The sequence below is a fragment of the Acanthopagrus latus genome, chromosome 18 (genome assembly GCF_904848185.1).
Source record: "Acanthopagrus latus isolate v.2019 chromosome 18, fAcaLat1.1, whole genome shotgun sequence".
NCBI classification, from domain to species: Eukaryota; Metazoa; Chordata; class Actinopteri; order Spariformes; family Sparidae; genus Acanthopagrus; species Acanthopagrus latus.
The window spans coordinates 10882238-10902651 of record NC_051056.1 but is presented as its reverse complement, the minus strand read 5'-3'; the positions used below and the strand labels follow the sequence as shown (position 1 = coordinate 10902651).

General features: G+C 42.1%; 1 long non-coding RNA gene across 1 annotated transcript; it reads right to left on the bottom strand.

Moving 5' to 3' along the window:
* Positions 1-2021: 2021 nt before the first annotated feature.
* LOC119007619 lies at positions 2022-6104 on the bottom strand. Its single transcript, XR_005071178.1, has 4 exons — positions 5960-6104; positions 4688-4755; positions 4037-4131; positions 2022-2565 (listed from the first exon to the last, which is right to left on the bottom strand). It is a non-coding gene; the product is annotated as an uncharacterized LOC119007619 (long non-coding RNA).
* Positions 6105-20414: the final 14310 nt, after the last annotated feature.

Sequence of the window (20414 nt, the reverse complement as noted above, 5' to 3'; positions counted from 1 at the left end):
CAGGGTATGTTGCAAGAGTAACGTCACTTACACAACTGTGGTGTTGAGACTGAATGTAGTTATTTTAACTCAAGTTTGAACTTTTCCTAAACCTAACCAAGTGGTTTTGGTGCCTGAACTTTGAGGAGGAAGAGAGCCGGAATAAAAGCAGTGCTAATCCAGCTTGGTTTTAGGCTGCTCCATTCTGGTCACAGGAAAAGAAAATGGACTAAATGGGACTCAAGCTGGCAAAACAAGGTGACACCAGAGACTGTTGCGCCCACAGAGACCTTTCTCCACCTCAACATCTCGGATTTTGCACTTGACAGGTGGACCGTGTTCTGGGCCGACAGAGCGCAGGATTACAGCTTGATGAGGAGAGGTGCTTGGTACTCACACACAGTCGAAGTTGATGGACAGTGTTTCCCAGATGTTGAACTTTTGATATCAATATGCCGACCACATAATCATCACTATCTTGCTGCTGCATACATAAAATCTGACGCAGATATAAAGTATGTACTACAAGTTATTATATATCTGTATACACATAACTGCATATATTTATGTTTATGTGTAGCATTTCATTTTATAAGTTAGTGATTTGTAATGACAGATAATTACATTGTACATTGTAGCTCTTGTCGCCCCATTAATTCTTAGAAACCATTTTAACCTGCCAAACCAGTAATTAACAGCAGTTGTTTCATTGTTTGTTAAGAAAATTGGATGTATTTATGGAATACTAAGTCAGACTAACTGAGTTTGAACATATGTTAACTGGCTCCTGTGTTTTATTTAGAAAAAGCTCTGTGATGACTGCAAAATATCATAATGGTAGACATGCAAACACAACCACATCCATCTGAATAACCCCATCATGACCTCAGACATCTGTGTGCATGTGTTTCAGAGCGTGTGTGTGTGTGTGTGTGTGTGTGTGTGTGTGTGTGTGTGTGTGTGTGTGTGGTTGATTCATAGATGTTCTTAGTATTGAAGCTAGCTGAAGGGCACTGCTAATAGAGCAGGGACAGTGGCAGCCATATTTCTACCACCGGGCTACATTTTCCCCATATCTGCAGCTCAAAGAACCTGTATTCCTGCCCTCAGTAGCAGTCCCAGTCATATAAATTGTTTAAGGCGTAAGTGCTTGGACCTTTTCAGTGAAGGTCCCGAGCTTAAAATTTAAAAGGCAGTTACTCACCCTTAGACCAGGGCTTGTTAAAACATACCAGTGTCCCTGTCATATGGGGACCCAACAAAAGGAACAACAGGGCCCATTTTGAGGTCTTGTCCCAGGAACAAATTAAAGTTGCAGTTATAGTTGTGCTATTATTGCTGCTACTCCTGCAGCTATTTCTGAAAAGGCACCGAGATCTAGTGTGATACCCGCAGCAAAAAAACTATACAATTTTCATTCAAAACATAAGTTCCTATTACCTATAGGCTGATTATCCCTGGGGTCTGGTTGAGGGTGGGAGGAGCAGTGCTATGAATTGCATGAAGTCAGCATAAACTCATAAAAACTGTCGTAAGCTCTTCCACTTTAACTGGGCCCAGTTTGTACCTACATACATGCACACTCCTTTGCCCAGGTCTGGTTTGTGGGAGATTTAATACCACTAAGTACAGCTTACCAACAACAAGCATATTCACATTAACAACAGCTGACGTGCATGCCTCCTCCATAATTGTGTATGTGGTGTGTTGTGACACCAGGCTGATCAGTGTTGTCAATTGCTGTTGACCACATGCTTTAACTGAAAGATGGATGGAAAAACAATAAGAAGGTGGGTTTCTGATTTCCACGAATGTAACGTAACACACTGGCCTCAATTCAAGGTCAGACCAAAAAGAGCTTCACTTACAAAATAAACGGATCGTCCTCAAAAATAAGGAAAGAATTGCAAAATCAGCTGCTAGGCCAAATATATCATGAGTCATAATTCTAAAAACAATGCACATCACACATGTCAGTTGAACTTTACTTTTATTTCAGCAGCATCATTTGTATACTGCATATAAAAGTAGTGGCTAAAATAAATACTTTTTGAAGTAAACTTCTACTTTAGGCTGTTCCTGCCCATCAAAAAAGCATGTGAAATACTGCATAAGCCTGCAAGCATGAGCACACATGTGAAGTAAAATGGATGGATTCTAGAGATAGTTTTGTTGTGGAGGAAGGAAGGTAACATGGTAAAATGAGCAAGTGCATATAAGGAGGAGTTTGGGGTGGGTCATAAGTCTTGTGGGGGCGTTCCTGTGGTGTCTGACACCGGCACTTTTAAAGTGGAAGCTTTGAGTCCTGTAGGTTAGGGGGCGGGGCCTCCATGGGTCTGACTCTTTCTAGCATGTCCCAAAGATGCTTGATTGGATTGGGATCTGGGAAATCTGGAGGCCAGGTCAATGTCTTTGGGCTCTTTATGGTGTTCATTACTGAACAGCGTTTGTGGTGTCAGGGCTCGTTGTCCTGCTTCATGGGTGACGGCCATTGATGAAGTGGTGTAGCCAGTCCACAACAGTTGGGTGGTGTGTGTCAAGTGGCATCCAGATGAATGCCAGGACCCAATAATTGCCTGCAGAGCACTGCATTGTAACAAGATGATTAAAGTTATTCACATCACATCGCTGATCGGTGTAAGCTCCATACTTATTTTAACCCAAACCACACTGTTACTTACTCCCAACAAAGTAAAAACCAAGCAAAGCAAAACCGCACCAAACTGCAAGCATGCGACGAAGGTCCTGTACGCCTGTTGCTGGCAGGCTGCGACAGTTATGTTGTTTTTTGGAAGGTGACATATGTTGGAGACAGTTTTAGTACGAGAATGTTGGAAATATCAGTATGCACACAAAAAAACATGGCAATCCACTGTGAGCTAGATGACCACTGTACAGCAGCTGTCCATTTCTTCTGCTTAGTTTGACTATGAACGCAACTTCGATCGAATTGCATGGTTTCACTTTACTCTTATTACAGATAAATGTCTGATCACAGTGTCAAATATTGTAGCGAAACCAATTCATTCCCAATGGAATTGCTGCCATGAGTGGATTCACTGGCAGAGGTAGAAGTGAATCTGTGTACATTCATAATAAACAGAGAGCTGGAGTGCTCAAAAAGGAGGAAGTTAGTGTTGCTTGTTAGCTGTTCTCCACAGTCTTTGTTTGCACACAGTTATGGGACGAGAGAGGATGGTCCAATTAGTTTCGCAACTAATTTATTTTGTTGAATATTTTCAAAACCGATGTATCTCTTATAATTTTCGTTGCACGGCATCCGCTCCTGTTTTTATTTAAACTTGAACACACTTTGGATCAACCTCAGACACTTAAATGCACACATGCCTCCTGTCCTCTGTCCACTGCGTGTGGGTGTGTGTTTACGTATTGGAGAGAGAAAGAGAAGATGTGTTTGCTCATGATATGAGATTTACGAAGCAAAGGCTGTATTTATTGTTCAATATGGTTGAGCAATAACAGTCCCGTTCAAAATGAAAGAAATGTCTAACAGCTAGACGGCAGGTGAGAGCGGTTTGGAGAGTGTTTTTGGGGTAAATAGAGATAGGAGAGGATAGAGACGGCAAAAATAAGAGAGGAAAAGGTCCAAGAGAAAGAAGAGAGGATGAAAAGGTGTGAGAAAGATGGAGAGCCAAGCCCTCAGGTTTACCCCACAGAGAGACAGACGGCAAGTGATGGAGAACAAAAGGCAGATTACGAGAACGAGAGAGAAGGAGAGACAAAAGAGATTGTCGTGAGCGATATCAAACACTCCCAACCACACACACACACACACGCACACACACACACACACACACACACACAGACACACACACACTCAGCAAAGAGTGATGATGATAACACCTATATTTCTTCTGTGCTATTGCAGGGCTGATCTTTAATATGAAGCGAGTGAGTATCTGGAGGTGAGCCGTTTCTTTTCCAATCTTCTCCTCCTCCCCCCGTTATTGTTTTCCCCCCCTCGACCAGTCAGCTTGAATGGAACAAATGCTTCTGAGGTCAGCTGCCTTCGATGATAATGTTTCTCCAGCTGTACCTGTGCAATTCCTCTCCCATCTGTCACGTGCACTGTTAGAGCTGTTGTTTTTTTTTTCCTGTCTGGATCTTCCTCATGTTATTAGGAGAGGGCTTCTGTGAAAATAAAAAAGTGTTTATTCGCAGGGTCATACTGGTTTCATGCCCGCTTCAGGCCAATTTCTTCTCATTAGTGCAACCTTTTTTTTTTTTTACACAGAATTCCCCACTTGGTGAGATTTTAAAATATGCAACTGATCACTGTTTGTTTGAATTCAGTAGAAAAGGTTTTTAAGCTGTGCAGTTCTCTACAGGAGTCATGCCTGTGGTTACAGTCAAATATACTCCAATTTAGTGTTCAAATATTTATTTTTCAGTGATGAATCGCTTTGTTTAACAACAAGTGGTGTCATGCTTCTCAAAATTATAAAACACTACCACGCACAAATATTGAAACACTGTATCCAAAATGTCCAGTGGTTTCACACTTACAAATGTGATTGTCCTTTTTTGTCAAAAGTGTCTCATGGTTTCACTCCTACAATCGTTAAAACTCCATCATCTCTTGTCGAAACTAACAGAAGATGTGACGCTTACAAATACTAACACAATGTGGTCCATTGACAAAAATATGTTTTTGTGTTGAAATGCCATATTCCCATGTCACACTTACACGCTGGCAGCCTCGTCGCCTGGAACTCCACCCTCGTCCCCTCCACCTCCAGACATGAAAGTCAGGTACTAAACATGAAAAGTGACGCTGATGACATGATGTGTCGATACAGCACACAGCCAGTGACACAAACAAACTTCAACGTACTGTATCTGTGGTTTGCAGAAGCATCCTAACATTTATTCCTTTCTTTCCTTTCGCTGTGCTCATCCAAAACTTTATTTTTCTCCCCACAAAAGCCTAGCAGTCGGCTCTGAACTTGGCCCAGTCAAATATTTGTGCAGCGGCTGTGATCGTCTGAAGCTATGAGAACCAATTTTTTCCTCTTCATCCCTCAGCCTCATTTCATTTACGTGCCCTTGCTCCTATTTCTTCTCCCGTCTCGGTCTTTACCCGCCGTCTCTCTCTCGTTCCCATGCAGTGCCTCCCTCGCTCGCTCTCATTGACTCGTCGGCATTGGCTCAATTTAAAACAAGCTGATTTGATCACGGGTTATGATGCTGATGGACCGCTGACCTCTCATGCACCGACTGCGGTTCTCGGAAGCACACACGCCCGTATGCCCAACACGACGACAGACACACCTCAGACTTCTGCCTGTTTCAAAGGTGAAAGTGGATTGATTTCCAACTTTGGACATCTTCCTCCTTTTGATATTTATGGCTGGTGCAGCATGTTGTTTGATCTTTGTGCAACTTATTTATGCCAGCAAACAAAGAAAAGCTTTAGAGCTCGGAGACATGGGAGCGACGGCAAAGACTTCGAGCGGAGGAAGGAAAAAGGTCGAGCACCAGACAAGATGGATGAACGGAGACGAGAGATGGGGAGGAAAAACAAAAATAGAGGAAGCGACAGAGAGCGAGCGCCACCGAGTATCCTCTGGGGCAGATGTGGAGATGAGATTCGTGTGCCACAGGGGGTCGAAATTAAAGTTTCACAGAACTTAAAGTAAAGCCTATTTATGGGAGCCATTTTCATATTCATGCAATATTACACCCCCCCCACGTACACACAGTCACACGCTCGCGCTCACGCGCACACACACACAAGCTCACACAAGCGTTTCTGCTGCTGATAAGAGGCTATACACTGCGCGGAAACACATTCGGCGAGGACAATTCAGCCGGCACATTGCATAAATTATCAAGTGGAAATCTCAAAAATAGCAAAGATAGAAAATATAAACACTAGGAGAGGCCAATTTAACGGTTCAAACGTACTTCTTATTCATTGAGATTCCATATTAGCAAAAGCAGTGCAAGTGTGACTCACCCTTATGTAACCGGACTAATGAAGGCAGAGTCAGCCCCATGTACAACTCGCCTGAAAGTCTGACATCATAAGTGGAGGGAACTTTTTCTGTCTTTCTTTCTTTCTTTCTTTCTTTCTTTTCACACTAATGAAGCTTTGGTGAGAGTTTGAGCTCTTCCCCCCTCACTTTACCTTCTCTCTCTCCTCTACCTCCCCTTTTTTGTGACATTTGCCCTCCCTCTACATCAAGTGCTTAATTGATTGCCACTGCCTCCAAAATTGTGTGTGTGTGTGTGTGTGTGTGTGTGAATACCTGAGTGAGACAGGTGTGCCAGAGGACGGAGCAGAGCAGAATCCATCCAGCTGCAATTAATCCTTCAATCAAGCCGGTCTTCTTATACTCGGCCCTTCACTTCCAGGCGACCGGATCGTAGCCACTGTTCAGTCAGTATACAGCCTTCACTTCCAGCCTTATTATCTCGTTATCTGTTGGTTTTTCACTGTTAAGTTAGTTCTGATCTCCTCTGGCTGGAGTTCCCGTGCTCTGTCCTCCGGTACTCTGTCTCCCTGGCCTCAGTTCTATCCCGTCTGACCCCTTCTTTCTCTTGACTTCAGCTCTGACGTATCCGACCTCCTCAGAGACCAGTGTTGACGATGTTGGTCATTTCCCCCCTGACTTCGCATCCGGCACCATCCACTGAACGTTGTCACGTATCCAGGGAAAATATCTTCTTATCTACGGGCAGGAAAATTTGAATGTCATACCCAGATAGCATAGCGTTACAACTCTTGGTCCCCTGACTTTTAGTTTAATTGGCGGTCCCAGCAAGTTGATTTTTATTTATTTTTTTCTGCAGCTGTGTGTAGGCTTGTCGTGATATTTGCGGCATTAAATGGAATGGAGTAAGTTTAGTCATTCTGTAACTTTTCATCTGCAGGAAAGAAACTTTTTTTTTTTTTCCAGTGCTTCATTACCCAGTACTGTACATGCACCAGCCACAAAATTTAAATGGTGATAATGTTCTAATTTCTCGCAAAACATTATTACTGTAACATCATTTTGTACACGTTGCCATGCCAGTGTTGGCATTTACAAAGCATTAGTTGGGCGGAGGCATATTGCAGAGTTTACATGCTTTGAGCGGCACAAACAAAACAGCCCTCCTCCTTATTACAACAGGGATAACAAGTCTTGTACTATCAATACGCGAGATCATGATCTAATTAAGATACTTGCGAGATAAAGCGGAAATCAGCAGACATGGAAAGTGCCAAGCAAAAACAGCCACGAGACGGCAAGTTACGAACAAGCATCAGGAACATTAGACATACACATCTGCACACACTTTAAAAATACCACACAGTTTACGTGAAAACATACTTTTGGTGATTCCTTTGTAGAAACTAATTCTGGTCAGAGAGCGCAGCCTTGACAAATGTAATCCACCATTCATCATTCGTGATGCTGTGCGCATCACGTATGAGGGGCATTTTATCTTTTGCCAACCACCAGAGAGCAGAACAGTGGGAATAGGAAAAAACAATAAAAGCAGCCCCACAATCAGGCCTTATAATGTATTTAATGTGAGAGAAGACACTTGTACATCATGGCGATCGTGACTGAGACGATCAAAGCGCGAGAGGCTGAGCTGCATGTAATCCACCCGGTGATGTCTTTATTAGACCATAAACCAACGTGTCGGTTTCGCAGAAGAGATCTTCGTCCTATTTGACCTGACCTCTCCGTGGATCAAATGTTGTTTTACGGTCTAATAAAGGTGTCAATGGCGCATTATACAGCGTGCAGGCTCACATCCTCTGGTCCTCCGCTCTCTCCGCCTTCGTCACGTTCTATTTCTAGGTGTTGTTCTTCTCAGCGGCCACGTGACACCGCTAAACTATTTCTGCACATTTTTTTTTTTTTTTTGGGGTGTTTTTTTTTGTGATGTGTTAATTGCTGTAATCAAACGGGCCCTTTCGGCAGAGAGATTGACAGTCTCTGACGCTTTCCTCGCTGCATTTCTCAGCAGACTGTGTGAGATGGAACATTTTTTAAAATACAGAACTTCTGCCAGTGATTGATGATGGAATTCGAATAAATGTGAAAAAAACTACCAAGAAAAAAAAAAGCAAACTTTCAATATAAGGAAATTGATGATGAATGTGGTTTTAGCAATACTATACCACTGGGATTAACAAGATAGATGCCACCAATCATCTTCCCCATGCCTCCTTATTTGTTTACACTAACTCCACTGTACATTTACATTAATCCTGCGACTTTCAGAGCACCACACATTTAGTACTCAGGATGCTGTGTGATGAGATGGGCTTTATTTATCCCACAACAGGGGGAAATTCACTTCTGTTGAAACAGCTCAAGATGCAACAAGTACAGGAAAAAAAGTCAAACAAGTACACATGAAGTTAAATAGAGAATAAATACTGAGTAAACAGTACTTTACATCCTTCCTTGTGCCTCCTTCCACAGGGACTACGGTCTCAGAATCACCAAGCATCGTCACCCCGCCTCCTAAAAATGTGTTCATGCCTACTGCTAAGTCGCTAATTATATTAATCATGAGCACAGATTTAAGTGTGCATGCAGAGGGAGTTTAAACGTGATGACCTCGCTCTGCACCCATAAGGAAATCAAAACCGCTTAATGGTAAGTTGTGTCAATATTACCCACAATTCTCTGAATTCTCTGTTTTACAATCCTCTTTTTATCTGTATGTCTGTAAAATGGGATGCCTCTTCACTCTGTTCTTTTGTGTTTTACTATTAATTATCTTGTACGCCCTCCACCAGGTCACCATGGTGGAGAGGAGGTTGTGTGGCTTGGGCACCGACACTTTACATATATTATAATTTGTATAACGTATCCTGTCAGCACAACTTGTTCTTTTCTGTACATGCAACATCTACTGCATGCCTGTCCATCCCTGGAGAGGGATCCCCCCTCTTTGGCTCTCCTCTGAGGTTTCTTCCTCACTGGAATCGAATCGAGGATGTCGATCACAGAACAGATTGTAAAGCCCATTGAGGTGATGTAATTGTGATTTGGGGCTTTATAAATAAAATTGTTTTGATCTGAGGGCAGATTCTAAATGATGCTCCGTGTCACGGCGGCCGTGAAAGTTATTGTGACGTGGAAAATGAAATGAATTCAGACCTTAAAATCTAAATTGCGATGATGAGTGAGTCATTACGCTCCTACTGCTGGCTGAAGACTGGTGATGCCGCGCTGAAGCGAATCACCCCTTAAATGCTGCTGCCTTTTAGTGACACTGGGGCTGCTGCATCATCACACTTGGATCATCAAACTGGCTTATTCCCTCTGAGGAAGGAGGTTCTTTTTTTTTTTTTTTTTTTTTTTTTTTTAAGGAAGCATTTTCTATTTAATGAGCCTTTTTTTTCCCTCCCTATTTTTTTTTTTTTTAAAGCAAGTCTCTACCCGCGCATTCAACTTTATGGAAAAGGCACATCCGAATAAGATTCCACTCGACACATTTGTCTGAGAGCTTAATGTCAGGGTGCTGAATCCAACACGCATAAACACGCAAACACACGGCACAGTTATCAGGCAGTGTGAGTTAATTATGGCCCAAGTGTCAACAGCTGAAGGGCTTAACGGAGTCAATCCTTTAAAGTCACAGTCTGCACGTCAACTTAAATTCATGCAAACGTGGAAAAAAAAAAACAGATTTGTTTCCCAAATAGTTTAACCAGTGCATGAGATTCCCCGGCCTTTTGGAAGAACCATAAATTGATTAGCTGTCAGCTGAATGCCGTGTTCAGCTGAGAGATGATGAATTGGTGCGTTAACATTAAGTCAATTAGAACAAGTTTAATCCTAAAGCTTGGCTGCCTCAGCGATTTAAGAAAAAACAAACAAAAAAGAACTGCTGGAGTAAGAGTTGCCGAGCAGAAAGTCTCTGTACATCCCGAGGAGCTTTGACACAAGGCCACTGGACCTTCTCAGGATGCCCTCCGTCGTCGTGACATTAGCAGGATGGCTGCTGTAGGGTTCAGAGTTTCAACTTCAGAATGCTGGACGCTCGTCAAGGGAAGGGCTCCGATATGGCTTGATACAAGACTTTTAGACACAGGCAACTGTATCTTCACTTCAACCCACTATATATCTGTGCAGTTTAAATGTTTAGTATGTTCCCTGCCTGTCACACAAATAGACTGATTCCTTTTAGTATTATAAATAGGGCATTCAAAGTACATTAACCGAACACCCCCCTCAGAGTGTAGATAAGGCGCTGACGGCTGTTTGGCAACCTTTGATCTCAGTTTTCAAATGGGTCTCCAATAGTCTGTACGCAATCCACCAGAAAGACACACTCATCATGGCTTCCAACCACTAGAAACACTTACTCAAGGCAATTACACATCAGTATGTCTGACCGCCGGTTAGCAACACAATGTGTCTGTGTATGTGTTGGTGCAGAATACCTTTTAATGAGCTTATTCTGAAAGAGGTCCACTCTATTGGGTTGAAGACACTCTTTGGGTATTTTATGTGCAGAGCGGCTGTATCGTGAGAGTATACATGAGAAATATCTTGTTTTAGCATGTTGTAACAGCTCAAACACATCAGAGAAGCTTCAGACTCAATTTTCTCAAAATGCCAAGTCCAACTGTTCACCTTGTTTTTATCCTTCGCATTACTTTGAAAAAATGTAATACAGCCCTGTCATTTCCCGTCTTACCTTGAGGAGATTGGTCTGAAGACCTCAGACATGTCATTTGGTAGGAATGTACAAATACAAAATATAATTCCAGTTTCATGTAAGCTTTTAGAATGACACCATTCCTTGTATTGTGCATGTACAATGTTTCACAGCCATACAGAGAGCTTCAGAGGAGCAGGCGCTCAAAGACCAGACATCAACATAATATACAGCATCACCTGACTTATAGCTTGGACCTTGAATTACAGCAGCATGTACTCAAACAGAATCTTTACAACAAACTGCATCATGTTATATCATTGAACCACCTGATGAAAGTGGAGCACATTTCAAACTGGATGTTATACTGTTCTCAAATCAAAACTAATTTGAGCCAAACTATTTAACAGAACCACTGCAGTCAGGACCACTATTAATGTTCCATACTTGATGCAGAATTTGAAGGGAATGCTGTGTTATACTACTACCCAGGTTATTGATTGACTAAAGAAAGAGAAGCAGTAGAATATTTAAGCGTAGATGACAGCATAGAAAAAAAACCCCTCCAATCTGCCAGGACTTGTTGATGTTCGCACTGGTGAACAAGATACATGTTTGGAAATGGCCTCAGAGAAGAGGATGTTTTCTTTTATTGTAATGTGTTCATTTAATTGTTGTATTTTACTGTTTATAGTGTTAAGGTATAACTGCCCTTGTAACTGGCAGACAGTACAAGAATGGCCCTCTGTAGAGAGCATACCAAGAGTCCTCCTTTGTATTCACTCTAACAGAATTGAAGAGTCTGACAAAATGACTTCAATTTGAAGTTAGAAGCTAAGTAAGAAGCTCCTACAACTTAAATAGTCTACTTCACCTGGTAATTCAGAGGTAATGAGCATGCCGACTTTCTTCAAAATAAAGTCAACTTTTAAAATGTACAGCCGCCTAAGCACGCCTGATTTTGTATTCATCAATAATAAACCAAGCATTATTCCCTGAGAAGTTAAAGAAAATATTGAAAAACCTTATTACGCGAAACGCTAATGTAGTGCTGATGTCACGCCCCCTACAGTGGAACTCGTGGGACCTCATTTCAGAAAAAAACTTTGTGTGATTTACACTTCAGGTCATTTTTAAGTCAAGTAAAACAGGATCTCCTTTTGTGTTAAACACACGTCACCAACACCAACCTGTCCACCGCCTCAGCACAGAAAAAGTACTTAAAAAGATGAAAATCGCAGTAAATCTGGTTATTTTGACAGCTGCAGCTATGTAGAAGGAGAGTTTGCCAGTTTTGTGAGCAGTCTAATATACAGGAGCAGCTCTGCAATGTTTGAGTTATGGGTTTGCGTGAGGGTTCAACAAGATGACATCACTGATTCAACATTTCTGAATAAAGCAAAACAACTATTAACTTGTGTCCACTGCAATAGAACACACAAGTGTGCTTATTAGCACTGCATGCTAAACCATCCCATAATTAAAACTCAACCTTGTCGTAAATGTGACAGCGATGTGGTGTCTACTCGCCACCCCCACCGATGAGGCTGATTAAAGCCCATTCTCCAATCTGAATATATTGACTCGGTCAATGTTTAAGGCACAAGTGATTAAATACAGCTCTGTGATCTTTAAACACACACACACACACACACACACACACACACACACACACACACACACACACACAAAGAGAGCTACAACAGATAGATACATAGACAGATAGATATCCCCTCACATATACACACACACACCATTTGTCTGTGTATTAATGAAGCGAGTTGCACTGCTCAGGATGTTTTCATATGCAAATCCTGCTGAGTATTAAGAGTCCCAATAAAATTCCCATCTGTTCCCGCCTAGATCCGGATGGGTTTATTTATTACAGAGTGTGTGTGTGTGTGTGTGTGTACTGAAAGACTTTATACCTCTGTCTCTGTTAACAGGTGTTTTGCTAACAACTGACACTATCAGACACAGTTATGAGCTGTTAGCGGTGTCAGTAATCACATATACACACACACCCAGAGTTAGAATTAAACAGCAAGGTGATTACGTACAAGTTTATGCACACCCACGTACACACACACACACACCAGAGAGGTTTAGTTTTTTGGCTATAGAGGAATTAAATGTTTTAATGATTGAAGTTCAGATGTTTGGGGATGAAATTTGTTGCGCTGCATGTGAGTGTCGCATGTACCTCGACATGCCGGGAAAACGCACACACATGCACCCAGGTGATTTTATCCTTCTGACGAAAGTAACCGTGGAGTATAATTGTCCTCTCGATAATGACGCAGGAAGATTAGCATTACAATCCTCAACTCACTTCCCGCTCACTCAAACAGTTAGAACATCCCATAATGAGAGGGGACCAAAAAGAAAGAGAAAAGAAGTTAACGAAAAGAAGAGAGGGAGGCAGTGAGAGGGGTAATTAGCCACCTGCAAGTACAAACACACACACACACACACACACACACACACACACACACACACACAGGCACCTGTGCAATCACTGAAGTCAAGAGTCATTCCTGAATATGTTTTCCTTGTAATTACTACTTAATGAGCGCACCATCATCATTTCCTGCACGCTGGTGTCTCCAGCTGACCAAGAGAGGTAAATGTTTGAATTCTGAACATTTTCATTAACGAGAAAAAACACTTTATGATATACAGTAAATACTGTCAGCACACTGAGCAGAACTTTGGGGTTGTATTTTTAAAAGTGTTGTTTTGGAGAAGACCATTAAAACTTTTTAGATTTGCAATATGAATGGTAATAATGAAAACTCTTATCCATAAGTGGACAAACAAGCTGTTCTCAGAGGAACCAAGTTCCAGAAGACCGTTTGAAGCTAGTGCGGTGGCAGGGTCCGCCACAAATAAACGAGGTGAAACACTATGAAATTGTATTGCCCCTGAACCTAAGTTTGTTTGTTCAGTTCTTTTTTCATTCTGGCTAAAACGTCCTCCACGAAACAACATGGTGCACCTTTAATTTTTCTTCCTCTCTTTTATTGAAGCAGCACCGCATCAAAATAATAGCAATTCAGCGGAGGAGCAGGACAGCCCGGCCTCTCGTACTGATTGATGTTCCAGAGGTGGACGATGACAAGACAAATCGTGAGCACCGTATGATCACCATCCACGCTCTCTGTAATTCACTTGCAATAAACGAAGGCCCTTGCAGAAAACGGCCCCCCTTTTTCCTGTTTTGCAGGCTTCGCAAAAGCAGAATGAGGTGTGTAAAATGCTCACTTTCATCATGCAACGTGTGCCAGTGCTGGTGGTCATAAAAGGCATATCGACTCGAGGGGGGACCCTGGTTGTTGCCATAAATATGACTGTATATGATATAATGCAGATGCCAGTGATCTTGAGCCTGTAATCTCAGAGTCTCGTTCAGAATGGGTAATCATTTCTGCCAGATATGTGCAGAGTCAGCAGCTGGACAGAACGCTTTAAGAGAACTGGACACCACGTTTGGAGATGACTTCCATTCTCAGCAGTCACATTCACCACCTGCATTTCTCAGGCTTCTTAAGACTGTTTCTTTGACTGATGATATATCCACATTCTCACTCACTGTAGTCCGACTCCCTCTAGCGCAGGAGTATAAAGAACAAGAAAACTCTGAGCCAGGGGGCAGCTGGGTGAGTGAGCAAATGTGAGTAAGTTAGCATACGTAAATGACGCAACGTAGGTCGTTTATGCTGTCGCGGGACTGAATGTTTTTATTTAAACCCCAGTATGATTTTACGGGCATTTTAACGGCTTTATCTGAAAGCTAGCGCAGGTCAGGAGTGACAGAAAATTGGAAGAGGGTGAGAAAAGATTATGTGCAGGAAAAGGGTAACAAGCTGGAAGTGAACCTGGGCCGCCGCAGCAAGGACACAGCTTGTAAACGTGGGACGTACTGTCTACTAACTGAAACACTGGGCCGCAACCCAGTGGACATATTCAATGAGTTGGGAGCGAGAAGGTTAAATATGTGTCTTATGAGAGGAGAGGTACAAAAAACACAACTCCCACATAATAAGTAAATCATTTACTTATTATGTGTGTATTATGTGTTTACTAATCATTAAACACATATGCAAACAGACCTAGAGACATATACAGACACATATACTTCATTCTATCCCATTGTTTGACAAAATCTACAGCACCAACCATATGTACACACACACACACACACACACACACACACACAAACACAGCAGTATAATCAATCTAATGGCTGATGGCCATGGCTGTGTAAAATCTTACTAAATTACTTCAGCTCTTAAATTACCCACACAGATGAGGATGAGACCACTACATACCAGGGAGTAGTTTTCAGTACGGTGCATTGAAATCATCTGCGGTGATCTCTATCTCTCCCGATGGAGTTTGGCATGCTTGCATTTTCAAATGGAGTTTTAATTGCCTGGTTTACACAAATACACGTCTGTAGCAAATTGTGCCATGATGCAGTTTTTAGTTTTCCCTGTGTTCTTCATTATTCTGATTATAAGATTCAAAAGAGAAATCATATTAAAGGTTCATTGTGAAGAATTTAGGGAGGTTTACTGGCAGAAATTGAAAATAACATTCCTAGTCACATTCCTTAACTGTGTAATCATCTGAAACTAAGAATCCCTGTGCTTTTGCTACGTTAGAATGAGTCTTTTAATCTAGAGAGGCAGTGGGTCATCCTACATGTTCCTCCAGAATGGACAAACCGAACACTGACCCTAGAGATGTGACTGTGATTCTCATGTTTTTTAGTGGCAACAATAGGAGAGGGTGAGACCAGAGTAATGCAGTTGCTCGGAATCTGCAACGTTACTACGAGATGACTCTAAACAGGCATATAACTGAACAATCTCAAGTCCTACTCCCTTCTTATAGTTGATAGGTCGGAGAAGCTTGACAATAACAAACAAGGCAACGCCGCTCCCATCGGCCAATATAGCTTCAAGAGGCTGAAAGCAAGGACTACAGTACATGATGAAAGGTTATTTTCGTGTTATTTTAAGGAACATGGCAAATCAAAATGAATTGGGGCAAAGTCATCATGGGCGGAAGGAAAACGAGAAGCCACACATTCTATGTTGTGAGGGCCCTCAGTAACATCGTTCAACCATCACACTGTCAGGATTTTGAACAGCAGAAAGACAAGATCTTTGCAAAGGTAAAACGTTCTAAGGCTAACAAAAGTAGAGAGGGATAGGAAGGTTATACCGACATGTAATGTTTCTAGGAGGTCATTGTTGCCATGGCTCCACATCGGAGACATGGTCGCCGACGTGACAAAATGCAGCTTGAAATTCAAATCTGACTCAAAACAGCTTGATCTAAAGCTAAAAATAGTGCATTCCCATATCTAAAATTACTTGTACTCTTCTTTTTTTCCTTTGTTTCCACATCATGGTGGATACATTATGTTCTCCGGCACTTAAAAGTTTTATCTCCGTGGTAAGAAAGAGTAGAGCTGCGTGGGGGAGTTGCAGAGTTTTGTTCTGTTCTAATTGTGCTATGTTTAAAATTGTCACCAGACCACAGCGGTGCGCCTCTTGCGACCTAAACAATGCTTTTGTTGTCTCTTCAGAGAAGTACTCTGTAAATAGATGTGATATAAATGAAATGATAAAAGCCACTGTGCGAGATTAAAAACAAGCCGAGCGCAAGAGATGGGGGGCAGTATCGCCATCGGAGACTGTTCGAGCAATCGGACTCAAGACTTCTGCACATTCAATTAAAGATTAAGAAGAGTCATATATCATTTATATTAGCTCGTAGGCTTTAGCTTATGTTGAACCTCGCAGATATGACTGTCATATCTTTAAAATGTGCACAAAATATCAAAGATACAAAGAAAACAAAAAGATGAGAGTTCCATACAAGACTAGCAAGACTAGACCAGCTCTGTTGTCACCAGTCCCTGAAGATCTGCTCTGTAAATAGACGACTTCCTGAAAACACAGTTGTTCCGCGGCATGACGCACAGACACGCAGTTGGAAATTGGATAAATAATTGCGTCTCTCATAAATTAAAGATGACGGAGAACAAAGGCTGTGTACTGCCATGAGAGTTTCCAGAGACAAACGAAAAAGTGTAAACGACGAATCAAATAAAATGATGCCGTCATTGATGGTTAATGCCCTCGGTTTCTTATGACTGCAAGTCAGATGAGAGCGTGCCACTTTACAATGAGACCTGTGAGAGTCTCCTGCTTACATTAGACTCAAGGTCCCTCAAAGGTTAATTCAATAAACTGAAGAATGCTAAACTTGTATTCATATTTGGATCTGTTCCCTAATTAAACATTTACACGCTGATTGCCTTCGTCTCCTTGAAGACATTCACCTGAAAAGATCAACTTAGAAAGGGGAAAATAAATGTGCTTCCAGCGATGTGACTAATGGGCAGTGACACAATAAGTGTGGCAGTGAAACATAAGGTTAATTAACTCATATTATCAAAGGAAGAAAAGGGCAACGTGATGTCAGTGCGACTTAAGAAGTTTTACATAAATCAGGGGCCACTTTAATCACTGATAATGGTACAGAGTAAATGGTGTTTTAATTTGATGATCTGTGGGTTCAGATTCTTCTCTGATGGGAAATAAGTGTTGGGGCCTTGCTCTTGTGAACAAAGTAAAACATGCTTGAAAAGGCGCCACTGGTAAGTGACCAAGTAAATTTTGGCTCAAGGATAAAAGCTTTCCGAAAACAAGAGCGCCAATCAGTGACGTCCATCTACCATGCTCTCAGCGGGAAGAACATGGGTCACAGACATGCACTCTGTCCATAAGATGGCTTCTTCTTTTAAAGTGAAAGCTCCTTAGGAAAAGTTACGACGTGACTGTCAAAAATAGCTGCGCATTAAGTGTCTGTTTGTCATTAAGTTCCTGTCGTGAAAAAGTCCTGTAACTTGGACGTCCATCAGAATGTTGCTCTTCATCCAGCGGTCTGTTGTCCTTCAGGTTCTCCAGCATCACCTCCTGTCCTCTGACCTGTAGTAACAAATGTTATCATTTAATGTAGGCATTTAACCTTATTAACCATATTATTGTTTTACTTCACATATTGACCTGTGACCTCTTGTTTTATTACACCTGAATTATGCCCGGGCCTAAGTGCAATCTGACTTACTTTTGGACAGCACCCTCGCTGATTTATGGGAAAGTGTTTTTGCACAATAGCACCCCAGATCGCTTGTATGTGGGTACTTTCAAAGTTGTTTGGACATCTGGTGTTTCCCTCTGAAACCTCCCTTTTTGTCTCATCCTCCCACTGTTCTGTAAACTGTGACCTTCACTGTAGCTCGATCTAACTCCCTGGTGTGGGGCTGGCCTTTCAGCTGAAATTGGTTGACTGTTTACTCTTCACTTGTATTATAACACTTCATTTGGATTGTACAGTGACAACCTTTTGTAGATCGTCTTTTATTTGTTCGATTCTCAATAAGAATTTCCACCACGTGCCACAGGTGAGAATGAAGCAGCATGCAGGTTTATCTGTATGGAGCAGAGAAAGTGGGACTGGTATCTGGGCACAGGCTGCCCGGGAACTGGTCAGTGGGATGGGAGCTGGTCAGATCTTGTAGTGTTTGTTCCATTTTTCTCAGAAAATCAATATTAACGCCATAGTGTCTGTTGTTGGTTGTCCCACAACTGAACTGCACTCCACCAGTGAACATAACTCACTGATACTGTTTGTTTTGGTCCAGGAAGTGGTTTGCAGTTTCACCAGGACCCCCAGTATGTCCCAGTAAGTTTGGCGCTGTATGTGCTACTCTAGCGTCACATCTTGCAGCGCCCATAAAGAGTGAGAAAAGTCTGAGCTAGGGGATGGATCACTCACAGGAATTTCCCTCTGGATACACGAGCTAATGTGACCGAGAGTAAAGCGATTTTAGTTTATGTGACAAAAGCAAGTTTACATGAGTTACACAAGTATGATCTTTCCTTAAAACCAACTTTTTACATATTGTTGCTAACTTGACTGTGAAGAGCTTCAAGTGAAGAACAGAAGCTAGTGGGGGATAATCAGAGCGCCTTTTGAAGCATGAGGCCGCCGACCAGCTGCTGTATTTGATCATTTTGGAATGAAAACGTAGTATGTGGAGGGCACAGTTAACATCTAGCGCTAATCTTACATGCTAATGCAGGAAAAATCGCGCCCTTTAAATTCCAAAACAGAAAGTAAGGTGACGGCCATATTAGTCGAATTGCACATCCAACCTTCATACAGGTGACAAGAGTTTTTGTAATGTTACAGACCACAGAGTGCAGTTTTTGCCGAGAAGAAAGAGAGGTGCGCAGGATAAGACCGAAGGCCGACAAAAAATAAGGAAAACGACTCCCGCTCCACTTGCAATTAAATTTAATGGCAACATTTCCATACAAGACTAGCACGTCTGTTGTCACCAGTCCCTGAGGATCTGCTCTGTAAATAGACGACTTCCTGAAAATACAGTTGTCCCACGGCATGACGCGCAGACGCGCAGTTGGAGATTGGACAAATAATTGCGTCTCTCATAAATTAAAGATGACGGAGAACAAAGGCTGTGTACTGCCATGAGAGTTTCCGGAGCGGCACTAAAAAGAGTAAACGACGAATCCAATAAAATTATGCCATCACTGACAATTACCGCCCTCTGTTTCTTATGACTGTAAGTCAGATGAGAGCGCGCCAATTTATATTTAGACCTGTGAGAGTATCTTGCATACATTAGACTCAAGGTCTCTCAAAGGATGATTCAATAAATTGAGGAATGCTAAAACAGTGACAAGACAACGGGGGAAGTAAGTTAAGTTAAGTAGGGTTGTGGACTCGCATGGCCTGATCCGACAGACAGAGCCAGGTTTTTACTCAGTGCTACCACAAACACATTTGTTGTAATTATTTGTTGTAATTATTGTTAAATTGTCTTTCGCTGCACTTCGCTTTTCCTTACTAGCTACTTTAACAACTCTTTTAAACTGCAGAAATCAAACAGGGTCAAAACCACTCAAAACAGACACCGACCTCCTGCCCTGCCCTCCTATACGAAGCTGACCCGGTCGCTGTACCTTCAGAGTGTACAAAAAGCCATTCTAATGAGGAGGCCGCCACGTCCTGCTCTCGGGTTAGAAGACCTGGAGAAGAGGTCAGGCGGGGCTAAAGATCAGCCACTGTCTTTTCTTTCTGTTTCTGACTCGCTCCTTCTTTCCCTCCTCTCTGCTCGTCTCTCATCTCTCCTTCTTCTACACTGACCCCTGCCTCCCTCTTCATACCCTCCCTCACCACTCCTCCCCATCCCCTCTTTGTGACAGCCAGTGAGGTGTGCAAAGTAATTTTCGGAGGCCATTTCCGCATCCCGGGAGAAGCTGTGAATTGTAGAATTTGCATTCATCGCGGAACAATAGAGAGTAACGGCTGAGAGAATCTAACTTTCTCGAAAAGATGATGAGAACAGAGGAAGATAGGTAGGTGTATTGTGGGAGCTAGTGAAGTGTATTGAGAGTAGGAGATGCAAACATGTTTTTACACAGCTGAATAGGAAATAGTTTTTCTTCCTGAATTGATAAACATGGCTTTAATGACAAATGTAGTAATTGCCTCACCAGTCCCACCGCTATCCCTTCATAAGCTCAGCATAAAACAAAGGGTGATACTCCCAGTTGGAGGGTTTTAAAGATGAGTGTTGAATAACTAGGACCCTTTTTTTTTTTTTTTTTTTTTTTTTTTTAGACTTTTCTAAACTAATGTCTCGCCCCTGTAGTTTAGTACATTTGAACACAATAGACTATATCCCA